Raw genomic sequence first — 13,739 nt, 5'->3', positions numbered from 1 at the left:
TTGGTCAATGGAGTATCTTCCAGACCTTACTTGAGGAACACAGACAGCAGTTGCATTTTCTGATCATTCAGAATATATCCTCTGTAGCATGGTCACTACAATAAGCATTTTTATCTCTTTTTCTGTCATCTTCCATGGCAGTTCTGAAAATTTTACTTCACGTACTTGGGGCCACCACTTTATCCAAAAGTGCAAGTGCCATCCTAGCAGCACACTAGCCTCATCATCCAAGTTTCTTGCCAGGATGGGATATTTAAATAGTGTTAGAAGAGAGGGTATCAGTATTGATAAAGTCTCAGTTCTCTGAGAATGAAATCTTTGCTTGCACCCTCCCTTGATCCAGCATCCTTGGGATACCATCCCTCACACACTGTATCAGATCCTGGCACTTGTTGGCTAGGTTCTTCAGATTGTTTGTGTTAGTCTTTCCCTCTCTTCCCATGCTCCACACTACCATATTCAGATTAGGTTTGACATAGCTCTAAGAATTGGTTTGGTGGCCAGGAGGGCACCTTAGGGTAGACCATAAGGGGCCACAGATTTTCTTGCAAGAAAGGTTTCTGCATTATTGTTAAGCACTAGCCTTTAAGAGGGAGGAGCAGATCACTTCTGAAAGTCCAGAGTATTTGGGGAATTAATGAATTCAATATATTTTTAAAAAGCTTTATTGAGATATAATTCACATACCATAAATTTATACCTTTATGGTGCACAATTCAAGGCTTTTTCATGTATATTCACAGATACGCACCACCATCATCACAGTCTATTTTAGAATGTGCTCATCAATCAAAAAGAAACACTGTGCCCTTTAACTACTCTTCAGTCCTGCTGCCATAAATATAAACCATATAATATATGCTCTTTGTGGCTGAATTCTTTCACTCTAGCATCATGTTTTCCAGGTCCATACATGTTGTAGAAGTCAAGGATGTCTACCAGATGTGCCCAGCCCACATCTCAGGCCTCTTCTCCATCTTAGCCAGGGCCTCCATCTTGCTGTTATACCAGCAAGATGGTGGGAACAAAACACTTCCATGGACTTTCACTCTCCTTATAATTAATTCCTGGGCCAGATCCTCTGGCTCTAGAAAGTGAAAGTCTCCTTCAATGCTTCCAAGGCCTTCTGACTTCCAAACTTCACCTTAATTTGGTCATTAATCACCCTCAACCTTTCATTGTTTCTCCCTTGCATCCATCACACTCACCCACAACTGTCCATTGTCCTTATTGCTTATCATTACTACTTGTTCTGAACCTCCCAAACTCCTGAGCTATTGCCACTAACAGTGCATTCTCCTGTACCCTAAGAATGTTAACAGTTATTTTGCTGTAACATGCCAAAAGCTATCGATACATCACCTTCTGCCAATAGCAGCATTCTTATTTCCAATCAGCTGATGGGTGATCCAGCTCCAATATTTCATTTTAAAGTCTACTTCTTCAGAGCATGCTTAGCACCTGCTATGCAATGTCAGGCTGTCTGTGAAACAGACTCTGAGGTGGATACTTAAATGCGGGAAGTTTATTAAGGAGCACTCTCTGAAACCACATCTATGATGCAATGCAGCAAGCAAGATTGGACAGAGAAAAGTCAATTACAGATTAATAGTAATAAGAACTTCATTTGATCCCACTGGAAGCTCTGGAGCTGAGAGGCCCTCTCAGAGCTTTAAACTGACCAGTCATTGAATATGGGCTACCCTCACTTAGGGACATAACCTTGTCCAAAGCAGCTACCTTCAGAAGAGGGCAATGCCCAGGAAGAAATTCAAATGTTTGAACTCTCAGCAGACCACACTTCCAGAAGCTGGGGAAATGAGTGCCCTTGTTCTGAAAGGAGATTTGAAGCAACAAACTAAAGCATCCACTGCAAGATGATAATTCAGATCATAATTTGTCATTGTCAATAACTGCCTTGCCCTAAAAAAAACTCAAATTCAACTGCCTATTCTTCAACCACTACTCCCTATCTTTTTTATTTTATACTTTAAGAAACTTTAACTCCAACAGTCTTTGAATGGACACTTCCAATTCACCCATCCTACCCATATTTTTGATTCTTCACTCCCTTAAATTTTCTCTTCCTCCACCCATCTTAAATCTATATTTAACTAATATAATCATCAATTTGCATAACATATGGGATATAGCTGATATGTACTGAATTGTGCCTCCCTCCAATCCTATGTGGAAGCCCGAATCCCCAATATGACTGTATTTGGAGACAGGACCTTTACCAGAAACTGAACATGGCTAGACCTTAATCTGGCACTTCCACATCCACGACTGTGAGAAAATGAATTTTTTGTAAGTCACCCAATCTGTGGTATTTTGTTATGGTAGCTTAAGCTGACTAATATACCAACTCTCTGGCTAAAGAAAACTATCCAATGACATTAACTAGCTCAGTTTAAAAGCATGAACATGAACCTCAAGTACATAATGATGCCTGTCAATCATAATAAATTTTCTCAGTTCAGTTCAGTCGATCGGTTGTGTCCGACTCTTTGCAACCCCATGGACTGCAGCACTCCAGGCCTCCCTGTCCATCACCCACTCCCAGAGTGTACTCAAACTCAAGCCCATTGAGTCAGTGATGCCACCCAACCATCTCATCCTCTGTAGTCCCCTTCTCCTCCTGCCTTCAATCTTTCCTAGCATCAGGGTCTTTTCAAATGAGTCAGCACTTCACATCAGGTGGCCAAAGTATTGGAGTTTCAGCTTCAACATCAGTCCTTCCTATGAATATTCAGAACTGATTTCCTTTAGGATGGACTGGCTGGATCTCCTTGCAGTCCAAGGGACTCTCAAGAGTCTTCTCCAACACCACAGTTGAAAAGCATCAATTTTTTGGCACTCAGTTTTCTTTATAGTCCAACTCTCACATCTATACATGACTACTGAAAAAACCATAGCTTTGACTAGATGGACCTTTGTTGGCAAAGTAATGTCTCTGCTTTGTAATATGCTGTCTAGGTTGGTCATAATTTTTCTTCCAAGAACTAAGTGTCTTTTAATTTCATGGCTACAGTCACCATCTGCAGTGATTTTGGAGCCTACAAAAATAAAATCTGCCACTGTTTCCACTGTTTCCCCATCTATTCACGATGAAGTGATGGGACCGGATGCCATGATCTTTGTTTTCTGAATACTGAGTTCTACGCCAACTTTTTTAATCTCCTCTTTCACTTTCATCAAGAGGCTCTTTAGTTCTTCTTCATAAGGGTGGTGTCATCTGCATATCTGAGGTTACTGATGTCTCTCCCAGCAATCTTGATTTCAGCTTGTGCTTCATCCAGCCCAGCGTTTCTCATAATGTATTCTGCATATAAGTTAAATAAGCAGGGTGCAAATATACAGCCTTGATGTACTTCTTTTCCTATTTGGGACCGGTCTGTTATTCCATGTTCAGTTCTAACTGTTGCTTCCTCACATGCATATAGGTTTCTCAAGAGTCAGGTCAGGTGGTCTGGTATTCCCATCTCTTTCAGAATTTTCCACAGTTTATTGTGATCCACACAGTCAAAAGCTTTGGTATAGTCAATGAAGCAGAAATCAATGTTTTTCTGGAACTCTCTTCCTTTTTCAATGATCCAGAGAATGTTGGCAATTTGATCTCTGGTTCCTCTGCCTTTTCTAAAACCAGCATGAACATCTGGAAGTTCATGGTTCACATATTGTTGAAGCCTGGCTTGGAGATTTTGAGCATTAATTTACTACCATGTGAGATGAATGCAATTGTGTATTAGTTTGAACATTCTTTGGCATTGCCTTTCTTTGGGATTGGAATGAAAACTGAACTTTTCCAGTCCTGTGACCACTGCTGAGTTTTCCAAATTTGCTGGCATATTGAGTGCAGCACTTTCACAGCATCATCTTTCAGGATTTGAAATAGCTCGACTGGAATTCCATCACATCCACTAGCTTTGTTCATAGTGATACTTCCTAAGGCCCACTTGACTTCACATTCCAGGATGTCTGGCTCTAGGTGAGTGATCACACCATTGTGATTATCTGGGTCATGAAGATCTTTATTTAATTGTCCCCACTCTCTTAGGTGGCTATTTCATACTTCTCACTCCTCAAACTCCCAATACTTCACTACCCATCCTCAGGAGAGCTGATGACTTTGCTTTTTCATCATTGAGAAAATTGAAGCAATCAGAAAAGTATTTCCAGGGACTTCCTTGGAGGTCCAGTGGTAGAACTCTGTGCTTCCACTGCAGGGGCTTGATTCCAGGTTGGGAACTAAGATTCCACCTGTCACATGGTAAAAATATTTTCAGATCCCACCCAAACTATAACTATTCTCCTACAAGTGTCTACCACCATATTCCTTGCCTTCCCACTTGGTAACACAGATGAAATATTCATGTTATCATCCAAAGTCTCTCCCTCATCTGATGTACCAAATCCCATGTCCTCTCCACTATTCAAGGGGATTCATCCAACAATCCTCTTCCCCTTCTTTTATTTTTTTCCTTTCTCTGAGATCCTTCTATCAGTATACAATCATTTGATTATTTTTCCCATCTTAAGGAAGACACTTTAATCCTTGTTTCTCCACTAAATAATGCTCCATTTATTTGTTTTCCTTTCAGTAAAACTTTTTGAAAACTTGTTTATACATTGCTATTTCCAATTACTCTCTTCCAATTTTCTTTTAAACCCACTCTATTTCAGTTTTCAACTCCTAGTATTCCACTGAAAGTGCTAAAGGTCATCAAAGACCTCCATGTCATTAATTTTAGTGGTCAATTCCCAGGCCTCAGTTTACTTGCTCTAACACAGCAGTTCTCAAACAGAGGTGATTTTGCACATGAAGTACTAAATGTCTGAAGACATTTTTAGTTGTCACAATTCAAGGGATTTTGCCAAAGAATTCTCTGGCCCCAAATGCCAATAGTGCTAAGGCTGAGAAACCCCAACCAGCCTCACCTAACAAACAATAGATTTTCTGCATTTGGATTTCAAGGTACCACATTCTCCTGACTTTCCTCCTGCTTCACTTTATGCTTCTTCTCAGTATCTGTTGCTAGTGTTTCCTCTTCTCCCCAGCCTCCTAATGTTTGAGAGGCCTAGGGCTTGGTATTGTACTTTTTCTTCTTTATTGATACTCACTCATTAGGTAGTCTCCTCTAGTCTCATGGATTTAAAATGCCATCTATGTACTGTTAACTTCCAAAGTTGTACTTTCATCAGTCCTTTCTCTAGATTTCTGTACTGACTTCTGTATACATTTCTATACAACTGCCTACTCACCCCTCCACTTGATATCTAATAAACATTTCAAAACCTAATATAGTTTATTTCAAAATGAAGTTTCTTACCTTCTTCTGAAAAATCTGAGCAGAGAGTCTCACAGTCTTCTCTGCCATGGAAAATGGAAACTCTAATTCTTCTAGTAGCTTAGGCCTCAAGTCATAGAGTCATATTTCACTTGTATTTCTCTCTTGTAGTGGGTTAGCCAAAAAATTCATTTGGGTTTTTCTGTAAGATGTTATGGAAAAACTCCAATGAAATTTTTGGCCAACTCAGTACCTTACACCCAGTCTCTCATCTCAGACTACCTTTATGTTATATCAAAATCTGACTACTTCTTACAATCTTAACTCTTATTTCTCTGGTCTCAGCCATCATCACCTCTCACCTCTGAATATTATTATCACCTCTGAATAACTGAAATATTGTCCTAATTGGTCTCTCCATGTCTATTCTTCTTACTACCACAGTTTATTCTTACATAGAAGCTAAATTGATCTTTTCAGGTGCCATATCGAATTACTCCTGTGTTCAACACCTGATAATGTCTCTCTGTTTCACTTAGCATAAAAATCAGAGTCCTCATGCTGGCCTCGGAGAAGGCGATGGCACCCCACTCCAGTACTCTTGCCTGGAAAATCCCATGGACGGAGGAGCCTGGTAGGCCGCAGTCCATGGGGTCGCAAAAAGTCAGACACAACTGAGCGACTTACCTTTCACTTTTCACTTTTCATGCATTGGAGAAGGAAATGGCAACCCACTCCAGTATTCTTGCCTGGAGGATCCCAGGGACGGGGGAGCCTGGTGGGCTGCTGTCTATGGGGTCACACAGAGTCGGACACAACTGAAATGACTTAGCAGCAGCAGCAGCAGCATGATGGCCTACAGGTTCCTAAATGAACTCTTTCCTTTTTATCTCTGATCCCATCTCCTACCATTCAAAAAGTCTGTATTTTAAACTAATTTTCTTTCATGTATGATGATTCTAGGCATCAACATTGCTCCTCTTGGGTTTGGGTGCATCTTCATTCTTCTTTGATCACTCATAGCTAATTTAAAATCAGAGAAGCATTAATATTTCCTACTTATCTTACAGTTTATCAGTTATGCTACCCAAATTGAGATCTTTTGCACACATATTCATTTTGAAGCAACACTTTAGGCCTAGTCCTATTAAACCTGTCTCTATTAAAACTTCATCCCCACCTTACTTTTTAGAGAGAAGAAACTGGCTTTCTACACCAAGATTTCTTTGAAATAGGGTCTTTCCCTTTTCTTTCTTAATCAGAATACAGAAAAACCTTTGCTTGTTCTCTTCTACTAAAAACAAAAGAAAATCCTTGAAAGCACATTTCATGACTCTAAGTACTGAGCAACTCCTATAAACAGCTCCAGCTGAATCTTGGAAGATGGCAACTGAATCTATTCACTTGTCTGCATCCCATCTTCTTTTCTCATTAATACTTATTTTGCCTCCAGTACTAAAGGTAATTCATTTAGTTATCTGGCAGACTCCTAACATTTCATTTTTTTACCTAACTCACTTCCAGATACTTCTTATAGGTGATGACTCCCTTGCATATATTTTGACTTTTCTAAAGATTTAAGTAAAAACTCAAAGACTCATTCTAGATTTTAAACAAAGATACATATTCCTTTTTTTTTTTAATTTTATCACATGGCTTATAGGATTTTAGTTCCCCAACCAGGGCTCAAACCCAGGCCATCGACAGTGAGAGTGCAGAGTCTTAACCACTGGACTGCCAGAGAATTGCTACACAGTCATTTCTTCACAATGGATAAGTGAACTAGGTCTGTAAACCTAAGAATTGAAAAGCTGAATGATGTATTGGGGTTTTATATAGCCTAAAATGGGGCTTCCCTGGTGGCTCAGATGGTAAAGAATCCACCTGCAATGCAGAAGACTTGGGTTCAATCCCTAAGTTGGGAAGATACACTGGAGGAAGACATGACAACCCACTCCAGTATTCTTGCCTGGAGAATTCCATGGACAGAGGGGCTGGGCAGGCTACAGTCCATGGGATCACAAAGATTTGAACATGACTGAAAGAATGGAACTTTTCTCCTTGGAAGAAAAGTTATGGCCAACCTAGATAGCATATTGACAAGCAGAGACATTATTTGCCAACAAAGGTCCGTCTAGTCAAGGCTATGGTTTTTCCAGTGATCATGTATGGATGTGAGAGTTGGACTGTGAAGAAAGCTGAGTGCCGAAGAATTGATGCTTTTGAACTGTGGTGTTGGAGAAGACTCTTGAGAATCCCTTGGACTGCAAGGATATCCAACCAGTCCATTCTGAAGGAGATCATCCCTGGGATTTCTTTGGAAGGAATGATGCTAAAGCTGAAACTCCAGTACTTTGGCCACCTCATGCGAAGAGTTGACTCATTGGAAAAGACTCTGATGCTGGGAGGGATTGGGGGCAGGAGGAGAAGGGTACGACAGAGGATGAGATGGCTGGATGGCATCACTGACTCGATGGACGTGAGTTTGAGTGAACTCCGGGAGTTGGTGATGGACAGGGAGGCCTGGCATGCTGCAATTCATGGGGTCGCAAAGAGTCAGACAGGACTGAGCGACTGAACTGAACTGAACCGAAAGACTAAGTACAGCACATAGCCTATGACAGAACCAAGACTGAAGCAGATGTCCTAAACTGCCAGGCTTAGAATGGCAGCATGAGTCTCTTAGATGTAGGTACAAAGAATATTTGCATTTTCTGCCATTCTGTGTTTTGAAACTGTCTCTTTCCTGGCTGCCTTCATGTGTTCATTTTTATGTTTGCCTTTCTTTGTATAAAAAATTATTAAAATAAAATGCATTCTGGTGATGTAGGTTTTTGTATTATGTTAAACTCTGAATTTTTGTGATTTATGATGTGACATAATTTTTTATGTATTGGCAGAAAGCAGTGTAGAGTTAGCTTTTTAAATTCCTTCTTAACTATCTTGATTTGAATGGAAGCCATTTGAAAGCATTATGTATTGACAAGGTTCTGTCAAAAATCTACAACTGACCTAACTTGGGCCCAGGTCAGTTTATTGCAGTCACCACTCTTGTCTAGTACATCAGCAAGTAATGAGTCATTCTTTTGGTCATTGTCAACCGATATTCCTCTTTGTTCTACAACTTGAGTCCAGAATACTTGGGTTCAGAATTGACAGTCAAAATCAAGCTTATTTGTATACATGAGCATTTTGCTGTTAGTAATTAAGATTTTGCAAAGAAATAGAGGAAAACAACAGAATGGGAAAGACTAGAGTTCTCTTCAAGAAAATTAGAGATGCCAAAGGAACATTTCTTGCAAAGATGGGCTCGATAAAGGACAGAAATGGTATGGACCTAACAGAAGCAGAAGATATTAAGAAGAGGTGGCAAGAATACACAGAAGAACTGTACAAAAAAGATCTTCATAACCCAGATAATCACGATGGTGTGATCACTCACGTAGAGCCAGACATCCTGGAATGTGAAGTCAAGTGGGCCTTAGGAAGCATCAATACGAACAAAGCTAGTGGAGGTGATGGAATTCCAGTTGAGCTATTTCAATTCCTGAAACACGACACTGTGAAAGTGCTGCACTCAATATGCCAGAAAATTTGGAAAACTCAGCAGTGGCCACAGGACTGGAAAATATCAGTTTTCATTCCAATCCAAAAGAAAGGCAATGCCAAAGAATGCTCAAACTACCGCACAATTGCACTCATCTCACATGGTAGTAAAGTAATGCTCAAAATTCTCCATGCAAGGCTTCAGCAATACATGAACAGTGAACTTCCAGATGTTCATGCTGGTTTTAGAAAAGGCAGAGGAACCAGAGATCAAATTACCAACATTCTCTGGATCATGGAAAAAACAAGAGAGTTCCAGAAAAACATCTATTTTTGCTTTATTGACTATGCCAAAGCCTTTGACTGTGTGGATCACAATAATTTGTGGAGAATTCTGAAAGAGATGAACATACCAGACCACCTGACCTACCTCTTGAGAAACCTATATACAGGTCAAGAAGCAACAGTTAGAACTGGACATGGAACAACAGACTGGTTCCAAATAGGAAAAGGACTATGTTAAGGCTGTATATTGTCACCCTGCTTATTTAACTTATATGCAGAGTACATCACGAGAAACACTGGGTGGGAAGAAGCACAAGCTGTAATCAAGATTGCCGGGAGAGATATCAATAACCTCAGATATGCAGATGATACCACCTTTATGGCAGAAAGTGAAGAGGAACTAAAGAACCTCTTGATAAAAGTGAAAGAGGAGAGTGAAAAAGTTGGCTTAAAGCTCAACATTCAGAAAACTGAGATCATGGCATTTGGTCCCATCACTTCATGGAAAATAGATGGGGAAACAGTGGAAACAGTGTCAGACTTTTCTTTTTTTGGGCTCCAAAATCACTGTAGATGGTGACTGCAGCCATGAAATTAAAAGACGCTTGCTCCTTGGAAGGAAAATTATGACCAACTTAGATAGCATATTGAAAAGCAGAGATACTACTTTGCCAACAAAGGTCCATCTAGTCAAGGCTATGGTTTTTCCAGTGGTCATGTATGGATGTGAGAGTTGGACTGTGAAGAAAGCTGAGCACCGAAGAATTGATGATTTTGAACTGTGGTGTTGGATAAGACTCTTGAGAATCCCTTGGACTGCAAGGAGATCCAACCAGTCCATTCTAAAGGAGATTAGTCCTGGGTGTTCATTGGAAGGATTGATGCTAAAGCTGAAACTCCATTACTTTGGCCACTTCATGCAAAGTGTTGACTCATTGGAAAAGACCCTGATTCTGGGAGGGATTTGGGGCAGGAGGAGAAGGGGACAACAGAGGATGAGATGGCTGGATGGTATCACCAACCCGATGGACATGAGTTTGAGTAAACTCCGGGAGTTGGTGATAGACAGGCAGACCTGGCGTGCTGTGATTCATGGGGTTGCAAAGAGTCAGACACAACTGAGCAACTGAACTGAACTAAGATTTTGCTCAGCTTTCAGTCTCTGAGGTATATGGGTGGGAAAGGCAACAGTAAAATAGTCAAGGGAACTGGAAGATCACTGGGACTTGGTGACAAATTAGATGTGGGTGGTAGTCACTGGTAGAAAGCTAGACAGGAAGTGCCTCCTGAGTCACTGGGCTAACTAGCAAGATGTATCATGTTTACAAACAAATAGTATAGTGGCTAACTTGTAATTTAGTTTTCCCACTGCGATTTAAACAGGATAGAACTAGTTGAATTGTTCCATTCCTGGCCTCTCTCTGGATATTTGATAATCACCTCTCAGGCATTTTGTTAACATCACAGTTGCAGCTTCATGAGAAGCTAGCTTTGATGAAGAGAATTTCTGAATACTTAGGACTAAAATGGAGTATAGAAATTGTTTTTCCCATCCCTCTGATGTATACAGATAGAATATTGAGGCTCACAGACTTGAAGGACCTGTCCAATCTATACATCAAATTGGAGACAGACTAGAATCTAGAGGTCCTGACCCACATCTACTGTGTTTTCCTCTACACCACATTGCCTGACCTAGAAATTATTAATAATTTTAAGCCTTCTTTTTCAGAAACTGAAAATGTGTTATCAGCTAGCTTTGCAAGTATATTTGAGTTGTGATAGTTGGTCACTTGCAGAATCGGTTTTTAGATACCACCACAGTGCTGTAGGATTAGTTAAAATCCTCAGTGGGATTTGCTAACATTTTACAAATGTGGGGCAACTTCTATTTGTACTAAACAGTAACCATAGAAAATTTTCTCCACTCCTGAGGTTTATCACATATTAACTTAAGATTTAAAAATGACTATGAAAACAATGCTGCTTGACGGTAAGGTGTTTCCTTGTGTTTTCCTAAGAAGTCTGTAGAAAGATCTGCCATATACCACTAAAGGAACATCAGTAAGACTTCTCAGGGGTGAAATCAACTAACTTCACTAGCTTGAAGGCTCTATCAGAGGTCACACCAAAGTGCAGAGTGTTCTGCACTGTTGTACCACATTCCCCAGATAGCTGATTTGCTTGTCACCAATTAGAGCAATAGCCCTGACTTTCTGTAATGCACTCTTCGTATTCTTGTTCTACATTGCAATTAATACTTACAGGAAATGGAAGCAAAGATAAGAAAGTAAATCCCAGTAAATCACATTTAATCAGCTTCCAATTTTTGGTTACTATTGACTGCTTTGTCCCTCCCTTCCCTCACAGCTTCCCAGGACTGCATTTGAAATAATGCTTGTAGTTGCTTCTTTCTATGGTTTCCTGATTGATTGGCAAACTGTATAGCAGCATATTATTCTGTACTACCATTTTCCCAGTGGGCAGTACTGCACAATAGTGATGGGGAACTGTAATGGTACTGGATCAAAAAGTCACTAAAATATAAATGATACAAGCTTCCTCATTGCATGAGGCTGGATCCCTTTATCCATTTATATGCATCACTTTTGTATGTAGCAGTGGTAGAAAATGTTAACACTCTGCTTTCTAAACCTGCTCAAATAGGATTTGAATCTAAATGATCTTTGGAGACATGCTTTAATACAGGTGTGTTCTAGGACTTCACGCACGGTCACTCTTTGTACTTAATACAATCTCCTTTCTAAGCACTTCCTATCAGAGGAGATTAAAAGTGAATGGAAATTATTCAATGTAGTTCTGAATTGAAAACTCATAAGCTAGCTACTCTTCAAAGTGCTCAGAACACCTGGGCCACCAGAATTGCTGAAGTAGACAATGGCATTTATACTGAGATTACAGCATCATCTTATTCTAAATTGTATTTTTGTCTTGAAGAGCCCATGGGGGATGCCAGAGCTTCTCAGTGCTTAATTGGTTTTCTCCTTTGACTTTAATTAAACTCATCCTAAGCTTGCAAAACTGCAAGGCTGATGTTTCAGGATGAGAAGACCCAGTGTTTCCAGCTTTGAATACAGTATGATAAAGAATCTATTGTACTGTTTGATTAACTGCATATGCAACTATTTTATCCTTTTAGACAGCAACATGATTATATAATCAAGAGCATTCTAAAAATTGTTCTTTTGTAGATGAAAAGACAGATTTTTTTTAAATCTCCAACAAGGATTTTAGAAAACATTTAACTTGCCAAGACATAATGCATATGCTCACTGCCCGGCAATGCATCATTTATATTATGCCCAATTATTTACTATTATGACATTATTTAGGTATAATTTACATCATTTAATGTGAATCTCAGCTTCCATATTTGTTTCATTTAGTGGTATGGCAGCAATCAAGATCTTAAGCATTCTGGACATAACCCAATTCCCATCTGCTTACTCAACCCTTTATTGGAAGGTCGTTTGAACTGACTGAGTCAGTTGTACCTAAACCAGGAAAGGAGGCTTCTGTCTTTTCTGGGATGAGACAGCACTCAGTTTTAATATTGTACCTGTACCTGGGGAATGGACAATAAAAGCACGAATAGAAACACATATTCTTACAGCAGGTATCAGAGTTATATAGTGCTGGAAGCCATCCCGGCCAGCAAACATAAATTAAATATTGAGTCAGGAAAAGAGGATAGAATAGAAACCTATCTAAAGTGCTCCCACACTACCTACATATAAATGATTGAAACTCTAGAATAGCATTTCAGGAATTCAGAGTTCCTGGCATGCATTTTTTTCTCAATAATAGGTTCTGCTACTCTTTAGGACTTAATATCCACCAGGCACTCTGCTGGGCACCTAAAATATATTACCTAATTTAGTCTTTATATCAGCCCTATGACATTAAGAATATTATTATCTTCACCACTTAGACACAAAAACTGAGACACAGAGATGTAAAGTAATGAACTGAAGGTCACATAGGTAGGAAGTGGTGGGGTTAGAGGAAAACCCTGGCAATTTGATGCCAAAACCCATATGTTTAACCACCATATTTTAGTGAGACAGAGCAGCTGAACAAATCTCAGTGTACTAATTTGCAGAAAAGGGTAAAAAATTGCTGTTAGGCTCAATGACGCTGATGATTAAAAAGCTATTCTAGGAACATGATTAATAATGTTTTAATAGCCCAGTTAGAATTCAAGTAAATGTCCCCAGAATCCTTATAGGTTCAAGATTATGTTAATATTCTCATTATGCACTGTTCTCCCAAGAACATGACTGGGAAGATGCACCACTGAATCAAAACTGAAGACCAAGTTCATCTTGTCCAAATTAATTTCATTAATTTAAACATTCAGCAAATATTTATTTGGCTTCTCACTATGTGTTAGGTCCCAATCTAGGCAGTAGGATATGTGCTCCTCTCATTTGAAGAGAAAACAATATCATACACAAGAAGTTCCTGCAAGTTGAAACATGAAATGAAAGCACAGCATGGGAAATAAGGCATTAAGTTCCATCAGGTTTATTAGGAGGGATAAAACATGGTAGCTACCTTTCAGTTCAGTTCAGTTCAGTCTCTCAGTCATGTGTG

This window comes from Bubalus kerabau, chromosome X (genome assembly GCF_029407905.1).
Source record: "Bubalus kerabau isolate K-KA32 ecotype Philippines breed swamp buffalo chromosome X, PCC_UOA_SB_1v2, whole genome shotgun sequence".
In the NCBI taxonomy this organism is placed as follows: Eukaryota; Metazoa; Chordata; class Mammalia; order Artiodactyla; family Bovidae; genus Bubalus; species Bubalus kerabau.
Note: the sequence above shows the minus strand (reverse complement) of the source record.